The sequence below is a fragment of the Stenella coeruleoalba genome (genome assembly GCF_951394435.1).
Source record: "Stenella coeruleoalba genome assembly, chromosome: 18".
Lineage (NCBI taxonomy): Eukaryota > Metazoa > Chordata > Mammalia > Artiodactyla > Delphinidae > Stenella > Stenella coeruleoalba.
This window is the reverse complement of record NC_137164.1, coordinates 69,918,800-69,941,029: the sequence shown is the minus strand read 5'-3', so window position 1 is coordinate 69,941,029 and position 22,230 is coordinate 69,918,800. Positions and strand designations below refer to the sequence as shown.

Genomic DNA, 22,230 nt, shown 5'->3' with positions numbered 1-22,230 from the left:
ACATTTTCACTAACTCACCCATTCCCTTTCCAATGCGTTGGTTTCCAAGGGCCTTTTGCACTTGGTTGGTGTGAGTTCAGGTCCAGCTGGTGCCCCTCAACATTACAGGAACATGAATATCAGCTCTAAACTTAGTTCTTCCAATACCGAAGGGGAGGGATTCTGCGTTTAAATGTTGTAGCATTTATGCCTTTTTATACCACGTTCACATTTACAATTGAATAAGGCCTCTATATTTTTTCATCATTAGACAAATACATTAAAAGGAACTGAGGATTTTTTAAAGGCTAGTAGAGAAGTGGTACCGATCTTCCCACTAGGGAGGGTCAAAGACTATGCTTCCAACAGTGCAAAAGGAAGATTTTTCAATCTATCTGTCAAGTCCCTCCTATACTTTCCTCACCAAATGGAAAACAGGCAGGTTCATTAAAGGCACACTGTGAATTCATATCATAATTTCAAGACACCCAAAGTCAAGGGCCTGGATGCCAACAGCTGCAGCAAGCAGTTTTTTCCTCCCTGTTGATCCAGATGCGTAAGTCAAACAGAATCTGGCTCGCTATACAACGTGGTATCTTGTGAGCGTTTTTTTTTTTTTCCTAATGTGCTAGAGGGAAGAAAAATAGATGAGCTTTTTCAAATGAAAACTCTCTATTTTTAAATGAGTTTGAAAAGCTGGTTAAATTATGTATTTTATTACCTCTGTGAGTATCCTATTAAATGAATTATTTTAAAGGCTTGAATAAATGAAAATAATTTTTGTAATGGTTGGTCTATTTGGGTCTTTTTGACAACTGTCAAAATGTCTTCACTCTTCAGTTCGAGAGATATAAATAAGGTGAATATTTTTAAATGTTAAATTGCTTTTTGAAAGGTGCCTGAAAGAAACTCTTAATTAAATACTCTAATAATTAGGTCTCCCACTGATACAGACTGAGGTGGTCCCCAAGAAAATCATACTGGGGGAACATTAATCAAATATTCTTAAAGACAATGTGACGATACCTGATTTTAAATAATGGTAAAAGTATTATGTGTACTTATAAGGCCATCACCATCTTCTATGAAAAAAAATATATATATAGAGAGAGAGAGAGAGAGAGACAGAGACAGGCAGACAGAGAGATGCAGAGATACAGAGAGACAGAGATAGTTCAATTATGGTCCTGGTGCATTAAAATCTCTCATTAAAAAGAAGAAGAAATTCAGGTTATGAACCTCATTTGACTACTCAAAGACATCACTCTGTTCTCCATCTAGGAAACTCTCATTCTCTTCCAGAAGGAAACAACTTATCTTTCTGGGAATATTTGGCATCCCATTGCCTATTAAGCCTTTATTTCTCAAAAACCACATTAGCTTAGAACAAGGGTCTTCAGGTCTGTGGTATGGATACTCCCAGTTCATGAAATTTCCCAGGAGTCTGCAGGCATGGAGGGGAAGCAGGTCCCATTTCTTCAACCTGCATACGCACACTTTCCCAAAACTACCCTGCTTAAATGCCCCAGTGCTTGAGATGTTCTCCCTTTCTACCTCCTCCTTCCTGGCAAGACACTCCCCCTTGAAAAAGGAAAGCCTTATTCTCACCAGCCCTCATCTTACTGTGGTGCATCGGCCCAGGGTAGAAGAATTTTGAACACAAACTAAAGGAACAATTCAGAATATTAGTGTCTAAGAAAGGCTTCTCATCTTTCTCAATTTTTAGAAACATTGACAGAAGACACTTGTTTTTCAACCAAGAGATGACAAACTTATGGCAAATATCCGAACTGTATCTATCTATCTTGAAGTTGGAATTCAAATGTGAGGGGATTGACACAGGGACCCATACTGATGTTATTTGTTAGAATTGAAGTCAAACATTTTTTTTCTGACAGAAAGTGTGATTTAGCCAATTGGTTTGACAACGGCCCTTGCTTTGCCTGTTAGGAAATTCGAAGGGCATTTTTCCATGAATTAGATGAGCAAAATCTGTAGCACCAGGGTTTTTAAAAATATAGTTAAAAATGTGATAATGTAAAAAGTACATTACAAAATGATTAATGTAGAATATATAAAGACTCTTACAACCCAACAGTAAGAAGGAAAAGGACGATTAAAAATGAGCAAAAAATCTGAACAGATTCTTGAGCAAAGCAATGAAGCAAATAAGCACGTGGCCATGGCAAACAAATACATGAAACGATGCTCAACACCATGAAGAGTCAGATAACTTCAAATCAAAACCACAATGAGGCACCACTGCATCCCAATAAAATCGCTAAAATGTAAAGATTACTGATGATAGCAAGTATTGCTGAGGATATAAACACTCAGAGATTGCTGGCGGTAGGGTCGCTTCAAAACCAATTTGCAGTGTTTTATAAAGTTAAACACACACTAACTGTATAACTCAGCAATCTCACTCCTAGGTTTTTGCCCAGATACTAGAAGTAAAACATACTAACAGAAAGATAAGAGGCCCGAAACCTGTAGAAGGCATGGACTGAGACAGGAATGAGGGAACATTTTTGGTGGCGGAGATGCTCTATATCATGATGGTGGTGGTTATACAACCTTAAAACATTTGTCAAAATGCACGGAACTGTACACGTAAAACTGGTGAATTGTATTCTATGTAAATTACACCATTAATAAAACTGATTAGAAATGTTATTGGTCAAGATGAAGCAGGTAAACTTATTCCATTCCCAATCCTCTCTGAGAATACTGAGTTAAATTTGAAGCCCGTAAGTGAAAGAGTAATAGGCTCTAAGAGCTATTCGATAGGGCTAGCCAAGCTTTCTGCAGTCTATTTCCTAGGAATTGAAACAGTGAATAGCGCAAGTTCCAGAGACATTTTGAAAACCAGGTATGTCCAATTCTTTGCTTTCAACAAAACTGAGAGGTTCTGATCAAGTTGTCAATCTTGCATAGTTTCCTTGATAGACCGCTGTGATTTCTTTGGCAGGTAACTTGGAAGGAGTTCAGATTCGAGGCACAATAATACATACCAAAGTCCTTTCGCTGTTGTCTCTCTCTTTATGTGAAACAGGTTGATCAGCACTTAAATCCATTTCTTTTCTTTTTTTTTTTTTTAAAAAGGAGCAAAGTGGATGCTGAACCCCATCTCAGTCTAACAATAACAACAAAAGTTTACCTGGTGCCATTGTGTTCCAGGTTTCCTTTAACTTCCACACTACGTGCACTGATTTCACCTGCACAGCAATCCTACAGCACAAGTAATGTTTTCTCCCTTTTACAGAAGAGGAAATTTAGGCACAGAGAGTTCAGTAACTTTCTCAATATCACACAGCTGGCAAGTGGCAAAACTTGAACTCAAGAAACCCAGCTCCACATTCTGTGCTGCTGACCCCACTGCTAACCTACAACATATTCATCCACAGGTACATGGAATCTCAGTTTTCACAAATTCTTTAGATTAGAATAATACTCTTCAGTGGAAATGAAATTAAAATATAAATTCAAGTAGAAAGAAAAACAATGTGAAATTCCCAAATATGAACGCAGAACTTGTCCATGTTTTTTTCCTTTTTAAACAGCTTTATTGAGATATAATTTATTTACCATAAAATTCGTCCATTTAAAATATACAGTTTTATGATTTTTACTATATTTACAGACCAGTGAAGTTATCTCCCTATTTTGAAACAATTTCACCACTTCAAAAATAAACATTATGCATTTTATCTGTCACCCACCTATTCCTTCATCCTTCCCAGCCATAAGCAAACACTTAATCTAGTTTTTTGTCTCCACAGATTTCCTTATTCTAGATTTTCATATGAATTAAGTCAGGTAATATTTAGATTTTTTTATGATGGTTTCCTTTCACTTAGCATAATGTTTTCAAGGTTTATCCAACCTTCCACGTATACCAATACTTTGTTCCTTTTTAATGGCCAGATAATATTCTATTGCATGGATACCCCAAATTTTATTTATCCAGTCATTGGTTGAATGTCAATTGAAGGCAGAACTTGTCCATATTTTTTTTAATTGACAATGGGTATCATGCCTATGATGTATGCAAATTCCATTGGATACATTTAAAAGTGATGTAACAATTTAATTTAAGAAGTTCAGTATTTACAAAACTGTGTTTGCAACTATAGTCAGAAATTGAATTTATAATTAATCTTATGATGACAAATGGCAAATAGCACCTAAAAATGTATAAGGTATTCATAGGTTTTAAAAGTTATTTGGGGGGTATGAAATCTAGTTTTCTTTTTTTTAATTCTAGTGTTCTAGCCGTCTATTAACTTGCTGAGTATTGCATTTAAAAGCCTGGTCAGTGTTATAGAGGTGGTAAGTGCAGCTGAAGAAAGATCGTTTTTTCTGCAAATAAAATAATACAGACACAAACACACACACATACGCACACACACATATAGTGCAAGAAGTAATAAAAAAGATAGTATCATTATTCAAAATTAAAATAGTGGCTTGGGATGTTTAAACACAAAGATTACTTGCATGTTGAACCAGCAGGGTTTTCAGCTGACTTACTGATGTTCATTCATTATATTGAATTATACTGATGTTCACTTCATTATAAAAGTTCTTAAGTCACCATGGTTACATCATTCTCAAACCAGGAGAATTTAAAAGAATAGCTTTTCAAAAATAACAAATATGATTCAGTCCTTCTGCTACTGTGGATTTAATGACTTTTTTGCAAGTAGTCTCTTGGAACTAAGGAACGTTATAATGACTACTAAATGTCTATCCTTTAAAGGAATCAGTAAGGACAATACAGATATTCATTAAGGACAAAATGAAACAGCAAGGTGGACAGGGTTATGAAATAACGTTAGGTAAAAAAATAAATTAGTATTTAATTATCTTTACACTGAAGTACATGCAAATGATACGGGTCAAAAGGAAAATGGAAACACGAAAACTGTCTAAGGAAATGGAAGTGAGAGATGATTTTTCAGTATATTTCTTTATTAGTATATAATATGTGAGAACCAGATAAACTCAAGAGGGAAAGAAAGAAACATTAAGAATCGCCTCGAAGGATAACCTAGGTTCGCACATGGCAATATACGGATCTGGGTGAATGTGGCTGGAGGGGGAGAAATACACGCCTCTACTGGTTTTAACATCTTCTGCCGCCTGTGTCTTTTCTCTTCCCAGCAGGTCCCCATAAGTCTCTGTTCCTAACCAGTGGAGCACAGGCTCTCCAGGTGTGGCCAACACTATCGTCTGGTTAACCCAACACCCATTTCCGATTCCCTTCTCCCATCCACCCTCTCAACTAAAAACTCACCATCCCACTTTTTATTTATTTTTTTTTTTTTTGCGGTACGCGGGCCTCTCACTGTCGCGGCCTCTCCCGTTGCGGAGCACAGGCTCCGGACGCGCAGGCTCAGCGGCCATGGCTCACGGGCCCAGCCGCTCCGCGGCACGTGGTATCTTCCCGGACCGGGGCACGAACCCATGTCCCCTGCATCGGCAGGCGTACTCCCAACCACTGCGCCACCAGGGAAGCCCTGCTCCCACTTTTATTTGCAGCTAGGTGGCCATATGCCACAGTTCTAGACAATTACATGTCAGCAGAAATGTCCAGGGAGATTGTAGTAAAGCCTCTGGTCATTTTTGTTGATGTTGCTGTGAGGTAGCAGATGCATCCGGCATTGCTCCTTCTTCCACATCCTTCTGCCTTCAAGACAAATGGATGCCTGATGCCACTCTAGTGACTAGGAGGGAACAAACAGGGACCCGCACACACACCAGCCCTAGGACCGCTGAGCCACTGAACCAATGCCACCATCCACTTGCCTCCGGACTTACTGATATCTGAGAAGAATAAAACCTACTTTTTAAAGCTGCTGTTACCCTGACATGTCATTACTTGCAACTAGAAGCATTCCTAACGTATAGACCTGGTAATTACTGTAAGTGGAGCTGTCTCGGGTATAAGACTTCCACACAAACATCTGAGGACACAGTGAAGGTGGACAAGAAGAGGCTGAAAGTCGTAGGGGGACAGTCAAGACAAAGTTCCTCCAAATACAGTTTTGTTCGGGGCACAACAAGGTGACAAGTTCTGTAAAGGCAATGAATTTTTTTTTTTTTTGGCCTTACCACGAGGCTTGCAGGATCTTAGTTCCCCAAACAGGTATCGAGCCCAGGCCCACGGCAGTGGCAGCACTGAGTCCTCACCCCTGGACCGCCAGAGAATTCCCAGTAAAGGCAATAACTATAACATTTAGTTTGCCTATCTCTTATCACGAAAGAAACTCAGTACATATTTGCAACATTGAATACATTGGCTCTGAGTCAGATTATGGAAAATGTTGCACATTTTCAAGCCAAAAGAATCTCCCCGTAGACTTAAAATTAAAAGTAATAAACACGGAAGTTACAGATATAAGGACTATGAATATTTTATATTATTTCCAAGTAGCTACTGCCAAGCTATGTGTTGGAATATTTCACTTTGTACTACATAGCACAATTATAATTCTTATTAATTCTTCCCAGACCATGCGAATTTCTTTAAAGTATATTTACACTACTCATTTGCTCGAATGTAAACAAAAGTCCTACCCTACAGTGATCGGATGGGATTAGAAAGACAAAACAAAAATTCAAATTATATAATTCTAATGTGTAGTATAGCATTTAAAGCTTTCAAATACATACTTATTACATTGGGTTTCCAACTGCACATAGAGTCATGACTCAGACGGTTCTTTTACTGAGTAAATATGCATTAGGTGCAATTTTAAGCACTCATCATTAACTCATCCAACCAGAACAAACCCATTAACAGTGAGCTTATCTGGTTTATCAAGTGAATCTAGACTAGGTTCTTAGGAATATGCTTAAATGTTATATTTATTCATTAGACCTCGCTAGAATCACAAGGTAACATATTCATTATGCCAGGGATTTTTAATGGACCGTTGCAAGTGATGTTCTCCAAAATGCTGAAGTGATATAATACGATTAACTTTATAAGCCAGGTGTTAATTCTCATGATGTAAAGGACCATGAATGAATCACCAACATTATAAAGAATTTTGTTACCTTTGGTCTCTAAGCTCCCTATATGATGTCTTCCCAAACTTCCAACCCACAGTCTCCATTCACCTTAGAAACTTTGATCTCTTTCTTCTTTACCTGGAGATTCTACGGTTGAACCTGAGAAATTTCCTGAAAGCTGATGCTTCCCCCAGACCACCAGCCAAGGTCCACTGCCTGGGGCTTCTCCTAAATCCAGGCTCCATTGATTTAGAGCCTGAGGAGGTGAGAATAGAATCACTTGTCCAGCATGAACTGGTATCTCTAAAAATATATATATCATTTTATCTTACATAGCACATACCACATTGACCAAAATGCTGAGAATGATTTAATTTTCAGATCTGGTGATCTCCTTATTATTCTCTACCCATAGATTTTATATCTGCACTATCACTTGGCACTTCCCAAAGGCTTATGTGGTTAGTTTTCTTTCTCCTTCCCCAAGCCTCGTAAAAAGGGTTTGATGAAGACTCATTGAATAACGGCTATTTTAAAGTACTATAGATCTTTAAAACACTCAAAGTGTCTTTATTCCTTTTTCATGCCACCTGGCCAAAATTTTCTTATTCTTGTGTTTCAAAAAGTCATTAGTCCTACAACGTATTATTTCATAACTCACGAAATATACATTGGTTCCACACGTAGGTATCAGTAGCCCACTTGTAGTTACACCTTCCTGTTCCTACCTAGTGTTTCCAGGCTCACAGACATTTACCTAAGGCTCACACTTCGCTGAATTACAAAATCCTTGGAAAGACCTTCAATGATGAGGGCAGTTACCAAAGGGCACACTGCGATTATGCCTGTGTGCGTGCATTCTTGCACTCACACACGTTTTGTGTGTCTAATTAGTGCAAACAGGATCCTGATTATTTACAGGGAAGATGTTTTCCGTGAGAAACAGCCCTATGCTTGCAAAGGTAGGATGCATCTTTGCAAGGGAGAGACCTTTGACTATAACGTTAGGGTGTGTTGGCCGCCTTATGAACCTTGCTTGCCTTTGTTTATTGCACTAATTTCTGACAATTCAGAAAAGGCCGTTTCTAGCAGTTAACATCTACTCAGCAGCTTCATTTCCTGAGAGAACGTGCCTTAAGGACACTGCCCCACCTCTTCTACAACTCCCTTCTTCAAGGACTTGAGCATTTTATAGACTTGTAAAAAACTGTGTGATATCAGATGATGACGATGTACATCTGTCATTTACCTAAAGTTCTGTTCCTTCCACACTCCATCTTATCTCTTTTTTTTATAACTCTATTTTATTGTTATTGGGATTACTGAATCATAAACCTAGGAAGAAAAATGTTCCATTTAAAAATATGTTTTATACTATTGGGGGATTACACCCATACTTCGAAGATTCATCACATATTGCACAGCAGTTCTTTAAAATGTCTGTGTTGTATCACACAGCATGAGAGTATTCCAACCTCTCTTGCATTCCCCCCCACCCAGTATATAACTTCCATGTGGTCAGGGACACTTATACTCAATCCTACATAACCTTGGCACCTAATATAGTGCCTAGCTCATAATAGGGGCTCAATGATATTTGTTAAACAGAAGTATGAAAATCTATTGTTGAAAATATTGACACATGAAACATTTTTCTTCTCCCATTTTCTTCCAATTATAAATCTCCTTATCAATCTTCTCATCTTTCAATAATCCCTTATACCATCCGTGACCATCTCCATTATTTACTTCTTGGCTCTATGCTCTTCAACTACAGTATAAGTACAGTCATCCCTCGATATCCGTGGGATATCTGGATATCCAAAACCCCCAGAGATGCCAAACTCAGGATGCTCAAGTCTCACATAAAATGTGGTAGTATTTGCATTATGATCTATGCACATCCTCCCCTATACTTTAAGTCATCTCTAGATTATTTATAATACCTAGTACAATGCAAATGCTATGCTAATAGTTGTAAATACAATGTAAATGCTATGTTAATAGTTGCCGATGTGCAGCCAATTCAAGTTTTGGTTTTTGGAACTTTCTGGAATTTTTTTTTCTGAATATTTTTGATCTAAGGTTGCTTGAGTCCTTGGATGTGGAACCTGCAGATAGGGAGAGCCAACTATAATGCATCCCATTAAAATAGAATTAATGGTTTAACTTTACACTGTTAATGACATATATCCAGCCTTGCTCTCTCGTTTCAGCTCTAGTCCTGTAGCTAATTGCATGCAGGGCATTGCTACTTTAAAATAACATCTATCCTCTTTGTACCAACGTTGTCTCCACTTACCTAATTTCATTTTTTCTATCAATAGCATTCTCCAAGTCAGCCCAGCTTGAAAATCTGGAGTCATCTTCTCTTCCCTTTCCTTTATCTCCTATAGCCAACCAGTTAAATGACGAGTCCAGTATGAATTCAAAAAGCCTCCTAAATCCAGCCCCTCCTCCTTGCTTTCATCCCCATACTCCAATACTGCCCCTCATTTTCTCATATCTGGACAACTTCATTAGCCTCTTGGTTTCCCTTCCTCCAGTTTCTCTTCCTGCCGAATTCCCGTCCACCCAGCCTTTGACAGCATCTCCAACAAATATTGAGTCGACTATGATTTGTTCAATGAATGAATGGAAGAATGGATTCATGAATAAATGCTCTAGTATATAAAGTGCCTTAGATCTTTAGTTCATTGTAGTCTACAATCTGACTCCAACTTTTGTCTACTATTTCCAAACTACCCCACCATCCCAGGTAGTTTTCCCTAAGCAGGCCAGAATCAAGTTTCTCTGGCTTTAAAAAGCACCCATCCCTCTTTACACATGCAAACTTCGCCCCAAACCTCCATGAACAGATGTCTAGAATGGCTTGTGCCCCTCACTAGCCGTCCATCTTCTCAGAATTCCTATAACAGCCCCCATCCAATAGTGATAAATGTTGGCATTCTATCTGCAATGGCACTGCACTCTTTCTTTCCCATGTCTTTTTTCTTCAGCTAGATTTACATAATCTTGGAAGACGGATGCTACATCTTAAGGTCTTTGCTCAACTGACTATGATGATTTAAAGGACTATGCATTTCTTTAACTCTCAACAGGCTTCATTTTTACCTTTGTATACTTCCTGCAAAGAATAAAAAGGAAACAAACTTTAAAGCAAAAAAAAAAAAAAAAATCTATACATAACAGGCTCCTGAAAGGAGAGGAAACCACATGTTCTACACCAGTTAATTAATATGGAGCATATAACTCAAGAGACCTTTTTATAAGCAGAACTTCCTAAAGGCTTCCATCTACAGCCATGAAACTGAGAAACAGAAAAGAAAATCAGAATTAGAAGCAGAATATTTTACTGTTTTTATTATTGCTTTCTGAAATGCCCAAATTAGCTTACTATTTATTAGCAGTAGGATGAAATGGGAAATATATATATATATATAAACTTATTCCTGCTGTTGTGGAATAACTATCTAGAGAAATTTATTTAATGTGATGGTTTTCTATTGCTTAAGAATAACAAACTGTACAACCTGTTTTTTAAAAGCATCCAGTAATAGTAAAGTCAAAAGACAGAGAATAAACAGAGACCAAAATCAGATTTCAAAGAAAGTACCATATAATTTTATTAAGGATGTTGTTCCTACAACTCAAAAGTTGAAAATGCTCTTATCGGATAAGTTTCAAAGATAAGAAGAATAACTGAAGATAAGAGTTCATTTTTGACCCTCCAAGGACTAGCAGGCATTTAGTAAAGTATTAAAAATAATAAAGGAAATAACTCACATGTTTTGGCCTCAGGAAATACCCTGCTGTTTATGGAAATAATTCCCCAATCTTTATCCCTTGTTTTTTCAGATAATTATTTCAGTATTCATTTAGCTTTATTGCTTAATAATAAGAGTTTCAGGGGAAAGATTCTAGACAAAAAGACTAATACGTAAACAGAGCAACCCCAGGCCATTCTGTGAGGTGAATTGTGCATCTCCTTTTCCCCCTGCATTCTGCTTCCTCTTCCTACCAGGTGCTCACCGTGGGTCGTTAGAAGTTTCTAGTCTTATCTGGCATTCCTTCCCCAGAAAACTTATTCTCCAATAAGGCTGACCCTCTTCAATATTTTACCATCACTCCTCATATACACTTGACTCCACACCTTAATGTGAACCATTTCTGTAGCCTCTGACACCTTCTTCTCGCCTCTCCAGATATCCAAGTTTCATCATCCTTGGAGGTTCCACTCGAGTCTCACCTCCTCTGTGGAGTCCTCCCTGATCACATCAGGGTCTTCAGAAATGCAGCAGAGCTGCAACATTCATACAAATGCTGTATCTTCTCTCCTCAAGTAGGTTTGCCTGTCCTGGTGGAATGATACTGTCGACGAAAATAATCAGTCAACAATCTATAATAGGAGTAGACAGACAGGAGTTTTATTTCAGCCAAGCTGAGGACTGTAGCCTGGAAGCCAGCCTCTCATATAACTCTGAGGAACTGCTCCAGGGAAGCACGGTTTCAGCACAGTTTTAAGTCTTGTCAGAACAAATAACACCAAACAAGTCAGAGATACATTCCTTCAAGGTTTCAACAAAACAGATAAGAACCTACACAGTGAGTCAGGATGGCCTTGGCCCCTGGGAAGGGGGTCATCATCGAAGGAGTCCCAGCCTTGGCATCCCAGGAAGGAAGGCATTTGATCTTCACTTTTAACATGGACGTTTTTTACCTCTGGTCAATGCGCCCTTTCCTTTAATAATTCCAGCAGATGTACAATGTACGTTTGATAGGCCACAAACAGGCTGTTTTAGTTAGCATAAAATTCAAGTTAACTCATGTATAAGCCAGAAAGACTTCCCCATACTTCAACATGTGAACATTTCTTTTATCAATATCATGTTTTATGCTTCAAAAGACAAGTGACTGGGACCCAGAACATGAGCCTACCTTGTTTAAAATGCCCACCTCTTAAGTCTTCACATCTTGTTTACTGCCTTCTATTTTGGTGAGCTTTTGTGGAAACACGTCGTATCTCCCCCGACAACAGGAGACGCATCTTGAGAGCAGAGCTATGTCTGATATTGTACGATTCAACCACCAATATGGGCACTGTCATACACGGACTAAGAAATAACTGGGAACTCTGGAAATATCTGTTTAATAAATGTAACATAGTGGTTTGGAGTTTGAGCATTTGGAATCTAAGTATGGTTCTGTCACTTACTACCAGTGCAGTGTGACCTGGGGGTTGTTATTTATCCTCCACCAGCCTCAGCAGCTGCATCTGTGACACATAACAGCATCAGTGATTTTCAGTACTGTCTTGGGTATTCCCAGGGTTGTGGTGCTTTTAGCGGTCTCCTTCCATCCATAACTGGGAGAATGGCCATGTCTGCGGTGAGAGACAGTGCTTTATTTAAGAAATTTTAACTATCCCATTAAACTCTCTGAAGAAAATTTACTGACTCTTATCACAGTATTTTTCTGAAGTTTTCCTTCCAAACTCGTAAAGGTATGGGAAGGCAATAAAAAAAAAGGAAACATTTATAATATATATGTTCACTCTTAATAACCCAAACAAATGATACTGCAAAAGACTTTGCTGTCAAATATCACTTTGTAATCCTCTAGGGGTATCCAAGCTCAGTTAGGAGCGATAGGCTGAATTCTAGAGACGGTTTTGTGGTTCACTGCAGTCTTGGTGGAAGTCTTTAACCCATGACACTCACTTCAGTGAAAAGTTCAGAACCACGTTCAGTCATTTCACACATAACAACACGTACTTGCTTTGCGCTATTGCGGCTTGGCTGCAACACGGAGCTACACCAAAAACGGATCTGAGCCTCCAAGTGGCAGGTTTCTGGAAACTTAACCTTTGCTTACCTGCGTGACTCTCTGATTCTCACATGCCAAAACAATTAAAGAAGCAGGAGTGGGTTAAAAAGTGTCCTTTTTTTTTTTTTTCTTTCTAAGTCATTGCACACAATTCCTCTGCATAATTTGTTTTCCATTTTGCAGACTTCAACATCTTGTTTACCACCGCTCAGATGGACTGTTTCTATTTAGAAAAGTTTCTGAGTTTCTGTGAATTGATTAAGAGTGAGATTTCAAAATATAAAAAGTAGTCATTATTCAGTAAAAGAGGCATTGACGATCAACCGTGAGTGTGTGCGATGAGGCACGTGCCCAGGAAGTGAGCTGACTCTGGACCTCTCATTCATTGGAGCATCACTTATCTCTTGTGCAAACCTTGTCTTACAGGCACTGTGCTCCGCATTGGGAGTCCATCAATTTCCTTGCTTTAGGATCCCATATATTGTCCTTTGTATTTGCAATTCGTAATTAAGATGATCTGATTAGCAAATCAAAGAGAGAAACGTTACCATTCCAGAAGATCCATCTGAACACAAGAAAGAGTTTAAAATCAACCTCTCAACAATGTGAGACGGTCAAATTAACTTCCTGGCCATGGTCTTTAAAGGTCTTCCATAAGAGCGCCTCTCCAACTTCATTATGTAACCCCCTGCACTCTTTCAAGCCAGGAAATATATTATCTGAGCTAAAGTAAGTTAGTCATAGGCTCTGTGCTATAAATGCATACTCGATTTAGCCTTTTTAAACTTTTATTCCACTGTTTTTTGCCATCCTCTCCCTCCTTGGAAAATACTTTTTTCTACTCTGTGTCTATCAAATCGAGGCTGCTTTTCTCAAATTCAATCAAACAGAATCATTTCTTCTAGAAAATCCTTTTACGCCGAGTTTCAGTCACGATGTTCACTCGAATAAAGGACATTCCACTCAATCTCACACAGTATCTAGATTTTTCTAAAATATAAGTGTAAATATGCATTTACTATGCACCTTGCACAGAGCAGCTGTAAATTAATATCTAATGGATGCATAAAATTTCCTTCAATTTCTCATCTCTCTGCATGAAGAGTCTTTCCAATATATCATCAATCTCTATTAGTGTACATTTTGGCACATCGACAGTTTTGTTACGAAGAGAAACCAATCACAAAGTTATAAAGACCATTAGAGATATTTAAAAAAAACGTGTGGGGTTCGCGTAAAGAGAAAAGTAAAGGTTTAGTCATGTAGTAGTATGAGCCACTTCAAAGGGGCCTTTGATTTTTAGAAGTGAGTCCTGGGAAACGTAGACTAAGATGAACAGAAGAGGTGCTTAACAAGTTAGCCCCAGTTTTCTAAGAACACATACACAATGACTGGTCAAATCATAAGTGGTGTCTTTTATACAGAAATTTCAGTAATGAATAGACAGATCCAGGGAATTTGCACAGAGAAAAATAGATTTCCATGTTAGTCACCCAATGGATGTAGATCAGCAAAGCAGTTACAGTTCTAAGCTGGACTCCCCAAGGTCTCCTTGGCCAGAAATGGTGGAGGCCCATAGAAACTTCTCAAATTAGGCCAGAATCCTGGGACTGACCTGGCACAGAACCATAGGGAAGCTGGAACAGAAGCCAACATTGACCTCAGCATGGAACTGCCAAATATAAAACACCACCAAAATTTTAAGAGAATTAACTACACAACAGTCAGAGGGCTGAGCAAGGATGAGAACGCATCTTCTTAACATATCTCTCCTGAGCTCAGAGCATTGACTCTTGCCTAATATCTGACAATAGAAAATATCATTTCACCCGTTTTGTGTCAGAATCAACCCCACGATAAGACCTTAAGTCAAAGCATGATAAGTGGTTGAGGTTATTTCTCACGCAGGCACAGCAATGCTGAGGAACATGAATGTTAAAAGGGAAAATAGCAGTTTGCAGGACCTAAACTGAGAAAACAGAATATTATTTATATAATATGTATTATATAAATATATATAATATATATATGTGTATATATACACATATATATATAGCTTAACTTATTAAACTTGATGTTCTTTTCCATTGAATGCCTTATTAAAGGAGTGGGAAAGAATCATTGCTTGGTTATTGGTCCCAAAATATAGTTTTCTGTCTAAGTGTATCTCAATACGCAGTCACTTGAGACAGTGACTCAGAATTGGGTGCTGAAGGGATTTCAGCAGAGATGCCTTCTTTATGACATTGCAATACAAACGTACAACTTAATCAAATGCAATGAAATTTTTCCTTGCTAATCTATGCAGCCAACACTGTATCGGCGAGTAGCTGTTTAAATTTACAGCTTCCAAGCAGGGGAAGTTTGCTGACAGGTAGGACACAGACCGTCTTAGGAGGAAAACACCCGCGAAAGCAATTTTTTTCAAGTTCTTAACATCCTATGCCCTACCTCTGCAACCAGTCCCAGGAAATGCAGCTTTTGAGTCGTGACACACAATCTGCTGGCTTCAAACCCTGCAAGAAGTTGGATGGGAACCGTCTTCGGACTTAACTATATCCTCTGTCTACCGTGTGACTCTCAACACATGCCTTTTTGTGTGTGTGTCCTCAGCTATCCCCTCTCAAGCACCCTGCTTCTGAGTCGGTGAGGCTGGGTTCAGGAACCCCACGTCCGCCTTGCCCCAAACAAGTGGCTTCACTGTTGATCTTAACCAGTACTAATCAACTCAGCCCTTACATGTAAAGTAGACCAGACAGAAAGCAGCGTGTCCTTGGTCATCTAATTACATTACCTGCAGCACATTCTGTTCTTTTATTATATTTTTTGATCTTTCACTCTTGCTAAACTTAATAATCTAACACCATATGTTATTTTTTAAATTCTATGTATACACACAAAAAAGGGAGACTTGAGGGACGAGGTCAGACACATAAAAGTGTGATCTCCCCAGTCACAGCCAAATTCCTAAAGGGTGAGCCCATTAAATGGCCAAACAAAATAAGACACATTGCTAACTTCATTTTCAAAAAGTTCCCACGTGTAGGTTTATAAGGGCCTAGAGGGATGAGTTGCCCTCAATTGTGTCTCGTTTAATTTGGCCATTTAAAGGGCTGACTCTTTTCTAACTTGGCTCTAGTTGGAGATATCACACCTCTACGTGTCGGAACTTGATTCTTAACTTGGCTTTTTCAGGGCCCATTAAATGTTTCTGATTTGGTATCACTCTAAAAGAATGTGTAAGTGGTTTCTTTGCACTAACGTCTGGACAGATTGGGGTCAAGTGTGATTGGTAGGTTTCCACTATTAAATTATTTCACACTCCCTCACCCCCGCCTAACAGCTGAAAGCTCGGAGTTCATCTTCTGGGTGGGAGGCCAAGATATTCTGAGATCAGACACTAAAGAAGCTGGATGTACACATTGCAGTTGCAACAAAACAAAAATGATAGATGGCTTTGTAGAATAAATGTGTTTTCTTTACCAAGGGCTTCTCATTAACACTTTTTACTTGGAAAAAAATAAAGAGGAATTGCTTAATCCAGCAGATAGAAGGCAGAAATTATGTCCTTGTTTCTGTCTGTTTCTTCATTTATTAAATGGAGAGCCTACTATTTCTCACAGGATTATCTAGTGTATGATTTAGTGGGAAGAAACTCAAATGGAATAAACTCTGAATTCCTTCATGGAAATGCACTGTATTTGTTTCTTTCCCCAAGAAAGAATTAACTTCAGGGCTTCCCTGGTGGCGCAGTGGTTGAGAGCCCGCCTGCCGATGCAGGGGACACGGGTTCGTGCCCCGGTCCGGGAAGGCCCCACATGCCCCAGAGCGGCTGGGCCCGTGAGCCATGGCCGCTGAGCCTGCGCGTCCGGAGCCTATGCTCCACAACGGGAGAGGCCACAGCGGTGGGAGGCCCACGTACCGCCAAAAAAAAAAAAAAGAAACTTCAGCCTACAGAGACACATAAAACACTAGAAAACCTAAATGAAAATAATTTAGAAAGAAGATTCATGAAATGGAGCGAGAAATGAGTAGATGGATCACGAATGTCAGAGGCAGAAAACAGCATTGGAATCCAGACTTATTAGCTTTCTAAGCCATTTCACCTCGTGGAGCCTCAATTTTCTTATGTGTAAAATAGAAACTATACTAATTTCTACCTCACTGGGTTTTTGAGAGACTCACATGAGACTGTAGATGTAAAAGTACCCTACAGAGTATAAATCCCAATAAGGTATTTCACTAACATTATAAAAGAAGTAGAGAATAACCATTAAGATATGGTGGGACTCTAGCTGTAAGGGTTCATAGCAAGGGGATAGAATTGAATCGAAGAAGGTTAGAAATGGGTTCTTTGGAGCAGGTGTAATTTGAGGTGGGCCTTGAGGATCAGTCTAATTTGAGAAAGTACAAGGGAGGAAGAAAGTCTTCTGGGTGACAGGAGTAGGAAGGAGGTTGGGGGAGAAGTGAGGCTGGAGGGTAGCAGATGCAAAAGCAGTGACAGTCACAGCATGGGGAAGGGGTGCTCGTGGTGAGAACACTGGAGCTGAGGATGGGCACCCAGGAGGACAGAAATGAGTAAGAGTACTGTTGTAGACAGAGTATTTGTGTCCTCCCCAAATTTGTTGAATCCCTGACTCCCAGTGTAATAGTATTTGGAGAAGGAGTCTTTAGGAGATAATTAGGGTTAGAAGAGGTCACGAGGGCAGGGCCCTGGCCTGATAGGATTAGAGCTTTGTAAGGAGAGTCACTAATATTATAAAAGAATTAGGATACATATATACAATGGAATATTACTCAGCCATAAAAAAGGAACGAAATTGGGTCATTTGTAGAGACGTGGATGGACCTAGAGAAAGTCATACAGAGTGAAGTAAGTCAGAAAGAGAAAAAGAAATATCACATATTAACGTCTATATGTGGAATCTAGAAAAATGGTACAGGTGAACTGGTTTGCAAGGCAGAAATAGAGACGCAGATGTAGACAACAAACGTATGGACACCAAGGGGGAAAAGCGAAGTGGGGGAGGATAAACTGGGAGATTGGGATTGACATATATACACTAATATGTATAAAATAGGTAACTAATAAGAACCTGCTGTATCAAAAAAATAATAAAAGAAAATTCAAAAGAAAAAGCGTTAGGGAATAATTAAGAGGTCTTGAGTGCACTCAAAGAGACACGGCCTCCTACAAGCCAAGAGAAAAGGCCTCAGAATAAAAACCTACCTCGCTGGCACCCTTGATCTTGAACTTCCCAGCCTTCAAAACCATTAGCAATAGATTTCACTTGACTAAGTGGCGCCGTCTATGGTAGCTGGTCATAGCGGCCCAAGCTGGCTAAGACAAGCTCCTAATATGGAAAGCCTCAAAAAGCAGCCCGAGAGGAGGCTGAATACAGTGGGCTGTAGGTTCCTGAGCGGCATGACGGATTGAAAGGGGCGTCTTTGGAAGATGGTCTTGGTAATGGTGAGCAGGGTGAAACGGAAAGAAATGAGGCTGAAAGCAGAGAGATGAGAGTGCGATGACAATGATTGGAAACGTAGCAGTGAGGGTGGAGAGACTGAATCTCACGGGCACCTGTAGGACTTAACAACAGTATCCAGAGACTGGGAATAAAAGAGTGGGAAGAGTTAGCCTAAATCCTAATTTTGGCTCTCATCCTTGTGCTTTTTTAAAAAATGGTTGAGGGGCTTGGAACGAGCAGGCTGAATTGCTCAAAATAAGAGACTCAATTATTATTACTATCCATCTTCTTCATTATTAATATAGAGCCCTAAGCCTTTGCTCATGGGTTGGCCAATCAAAGATCAGATGCTAGAAGGACTATCTCAGTTTGGCTTAGTTCCAAGTTTCCAAGAAAGTTGCTGCTACATCCCCCTGCGTCCACATCGAGAGAAACAGGACTAGCCAGCACTCCTTCCTTTACCTGATAAGTTCATCTGTGAATGAGTGAGCTAGCATTTGTGAATAATATGGAGCCCTGCAAAAACACTGCCACTCAAACATAAAAATTAGTATGCGGAGACACACAGCCATTATAACAAGTATTCATGGCCCACGGAACAGCCAACCTTTAAAAATTCAATGTTTTCCATCAGGAACTTCCAGAATCATAACTTGGAATTTCATCATTGGAATTTCATTCATAGTTACTCAAAGAATAAAGTTATAATTTAGATATCTAATTCCTAAAAGTTTCGTGCTCAATAAAATTATCTTAATAGATATTATCTCAAGTTTATGAAGTTGCTTCTTTCCTTCCGAGAGTCTATCTTTTTGTTATAGTCATTCAAAATATTCCAGAGATGTAAGCGGAAGAAAATATGACATCAGACCAAAGAAATTATTTTAGACATTTCTTCATTACTAAGAAATTGTGAATTGTTCATAGATAGCTAGATAGGAAGAGATTCTAGATACAGATATATAGAATCTAATTCAGAACATTAGAACTAGCAATAATTTTACAGGTCATCTAATGTAATGCTTTTATTTAACAGGTTAAACCACTGAGACCCAAGCTCGTACAGACATACCTCATTTTACTGCACTTTGCTTTTTTGCAGTTCACAGACACTGTGTTTTCTACAAATTGAAAGTCTGTGACAACCCTGTGTCGAGCAAGTCTGTGGGCACCATGTTTTCAATAGCATTTTCTCACTTCGTGTCTCTGTGTCACATTTTGGTAATTCTTACAATATTTCAAACTTTTCCATTTGTGTTATATTAATTATGGAGATCTGTGATCAGTGATCTTTGATGCTACTATTGCAAAAAGATTACAATTCGCTGAAGGCTCAAATGACGGTTAACATTTTTTAACAATAAAGTAATTTTTAATTAAGAGATACATACATTTTTTACGGGGTAAGGGGGGAGGCATAAACTGGGAGATTGGGACAGACCTGTACACGTGACTATATATAAAATGGATAACTAATAAGCACCTATTGTGTAGCACAGGGAACTCTACTCAGTACTCGGTAACAACCTATATGGGGAAAGAAGCTAAAAAAGAGTGGATACGTGTATAACTGATTCACTTTGCTGTACAGCAGAAATAATACATTATAAATCAAGGGTACTCCAATAAAAATTAATTTTAAAAAGATACGTACATTTGAAATAAGGCCATTGCACACTTAATAGACTACAGTATAGTGTAAACATAACTTTTATGCGCATTAGGGAACCAAAAATTTTGTGTGACTCGCTTTATTGCAATATTCCTTTACTGCGATAGTCGCTTTATTGTTGTGGTCTGGAATCAAACGGGCAATATCTCCAAAGTCTGCCTGTATACAGTCCACGGATTCCACATCCACAGATTCGACCAACCAAAGATCGAAAAAATGTTTTTTAATTCCGGAAATTTCCAAGAAGTAAAATTTGAGTTTGCCCTATACCGGCACCCATTTGCATACCATTTACACTGTATTAGGTATTATGAAGTAATCTAGGGATAATTTAAAGCAGTCGGGAGGATTGCATAGGTTACATGCAAACACCCCACCATGTTATGTAAGGGACTTAAGCATCCTCAGATTTTGGTATCCTCTGGGGGCACTGGAACCAATACCTGTGGATACTGAGGCACCACTGTGTTCACATGTCACAAAGAAAAAGAAACTGAGGCAAGAGAGTTAAAATAATTGAGCAAAACGATCGTCTCTTGGGTGAGTGGCCACGCTCAGACTAAAGCACATGTCTGGGATTCAGAACCTGTCCTTTCCAAAGCCCAAACTCATGATCTTTTCATTTTGTCATCCCGCCGGCCTGTCTTCTTCCCAGCCTGTAATCCAGGAGGCAACATTCAGAACCCAAAGCCATCCTAAGAGAACCAGAGGAAGTCACTCTGGGCCTAAAAACACCCAAGAGAGCCAGTCAATTTGGAGAAAAGCCAAACTCGTCCTTAACCAGGTCTGCTGAGATCTGATTTCTCATGCAGTTACTGAGTTAAGCTCAAAACCAGAGCTGAACTGGAGTTCAGAACAAATACATAACCCCTGTTTCCTTTGACCTGCCCTTCCCCTGGCTTCGCTTGGGAGGCTTGCCTTTTTGCCCTCTGAACTCTACCTACGCCCCCTCCCGTGTACCTTCTGCTTTAGAAGCACTCAGGTCCCCACTCTGAGCTCCATGAGTGTGTCCCCTCCGGTGCCTGAAATCAGAAGCTTGCTTTCCCACCTCTGCTCTCTCGGGTTCCTGATGTGGCAACCTAATTGCTACAAAACAGAATTTTCCAAACTGTTTCTCTAAACACACACATAAACAGCTTTTCAAGTTCAAATAAGTTTTGCAAACTTGGTTGACTATATTCCCTTCTTGGGAATTCACTCTAAACATATTAAAGCTTTGGGGAAATTCATAGCTAAAAATAGAAAAAAGAGAAGAAAAAGAGATGCACGAGGAAAATGGGGGAGAAGAATTTGTTTCTATTTAACCCAGTGTTTGCCACGCTCATCTGACCGTAGACCTCTTTGTTTGCATAATTTCTCAAAAATAATATTCTGTGAAATGTGTTTTAGGAAAATTTGCATTAAAGTCTTTATGCCTGTAATTGGATTAGCATATGACTTATACCTGCTAATGTATTTGTGATTTAACTTAAACTTCCTAGAAATATACCTTAACCCAAAGGAACAATTCCCGGAGGGAGAATCTAATACAATTGACAGTCCTTTGAGGGAGCAGAGAGTGACGGTCTTTCCAGCCCTAGGAAATGTCATCAGGAAATGCAGCCAGCCTAGCCCAGGTCCCCAGAGGCACCTCCATGCCTACTCCCACCATGAACACCTACCAGGGGTTCAGGAGTCATGGCGGTAGAGCTTTTCTGTTTTAATCACATTTTTCTGCATAAAAGCACACAGATCCAAAAAGCCCTGAGGAGAAAATTGAAACGACAGTTTATCACACAGTTTTCTTTCTGCAGCATTTATTGAAAAAGGCATCATCACATGGAATCCTTTTGAATTGAGTTTGGGTTTTGTAATTTTATTTATTCATGGTTCGCTGATGTCAAGGTGTTGTGAGAGCTTCAAATTCTATTTCAGACCCACCTAATTGTGCTTGAAAAGATCTAGGAAAAGAGTGCCCACCATGTGAATTATCTGCACTGTCTGTGCTCTAGGTAACGGCTCCCACAGCTTCCTGCGGGACTCAGACCAAAGGGTGGTCTTCCCTCTCAACATCCTCTCAACAACTTGCTCCAACTGAGCCAAGTAAAGCCTGACTGACTCACCTCAGGAAGACCCATCTCCCTTCACGGATGCTCCACCACCTCTCTGGAAATGATGTTGCTTCAAACGTTTTCTTTATAGTCAGTGATGGATTGACCACAGCCCACACTAGCCTGTACTTCTGTTTCTCCCGCTCCTACGTTTATTGTCCACTGTCTGAGCCTG

At 39.3% G+C, this 22,230-nt stretch overlaps 1 long non-coding RNA gene across 1 annotated transcript in view; it reads right to left on the bottom strand.

Moving 5' to 3' along the window:
- Positions 1-22,230, bottom strand: part of LOC307176882 — a 129,728-nt gene that overhangs the window by 40,573 nt on the left and 66,925 nt on the right. The window lies entirely within an intron of this gene.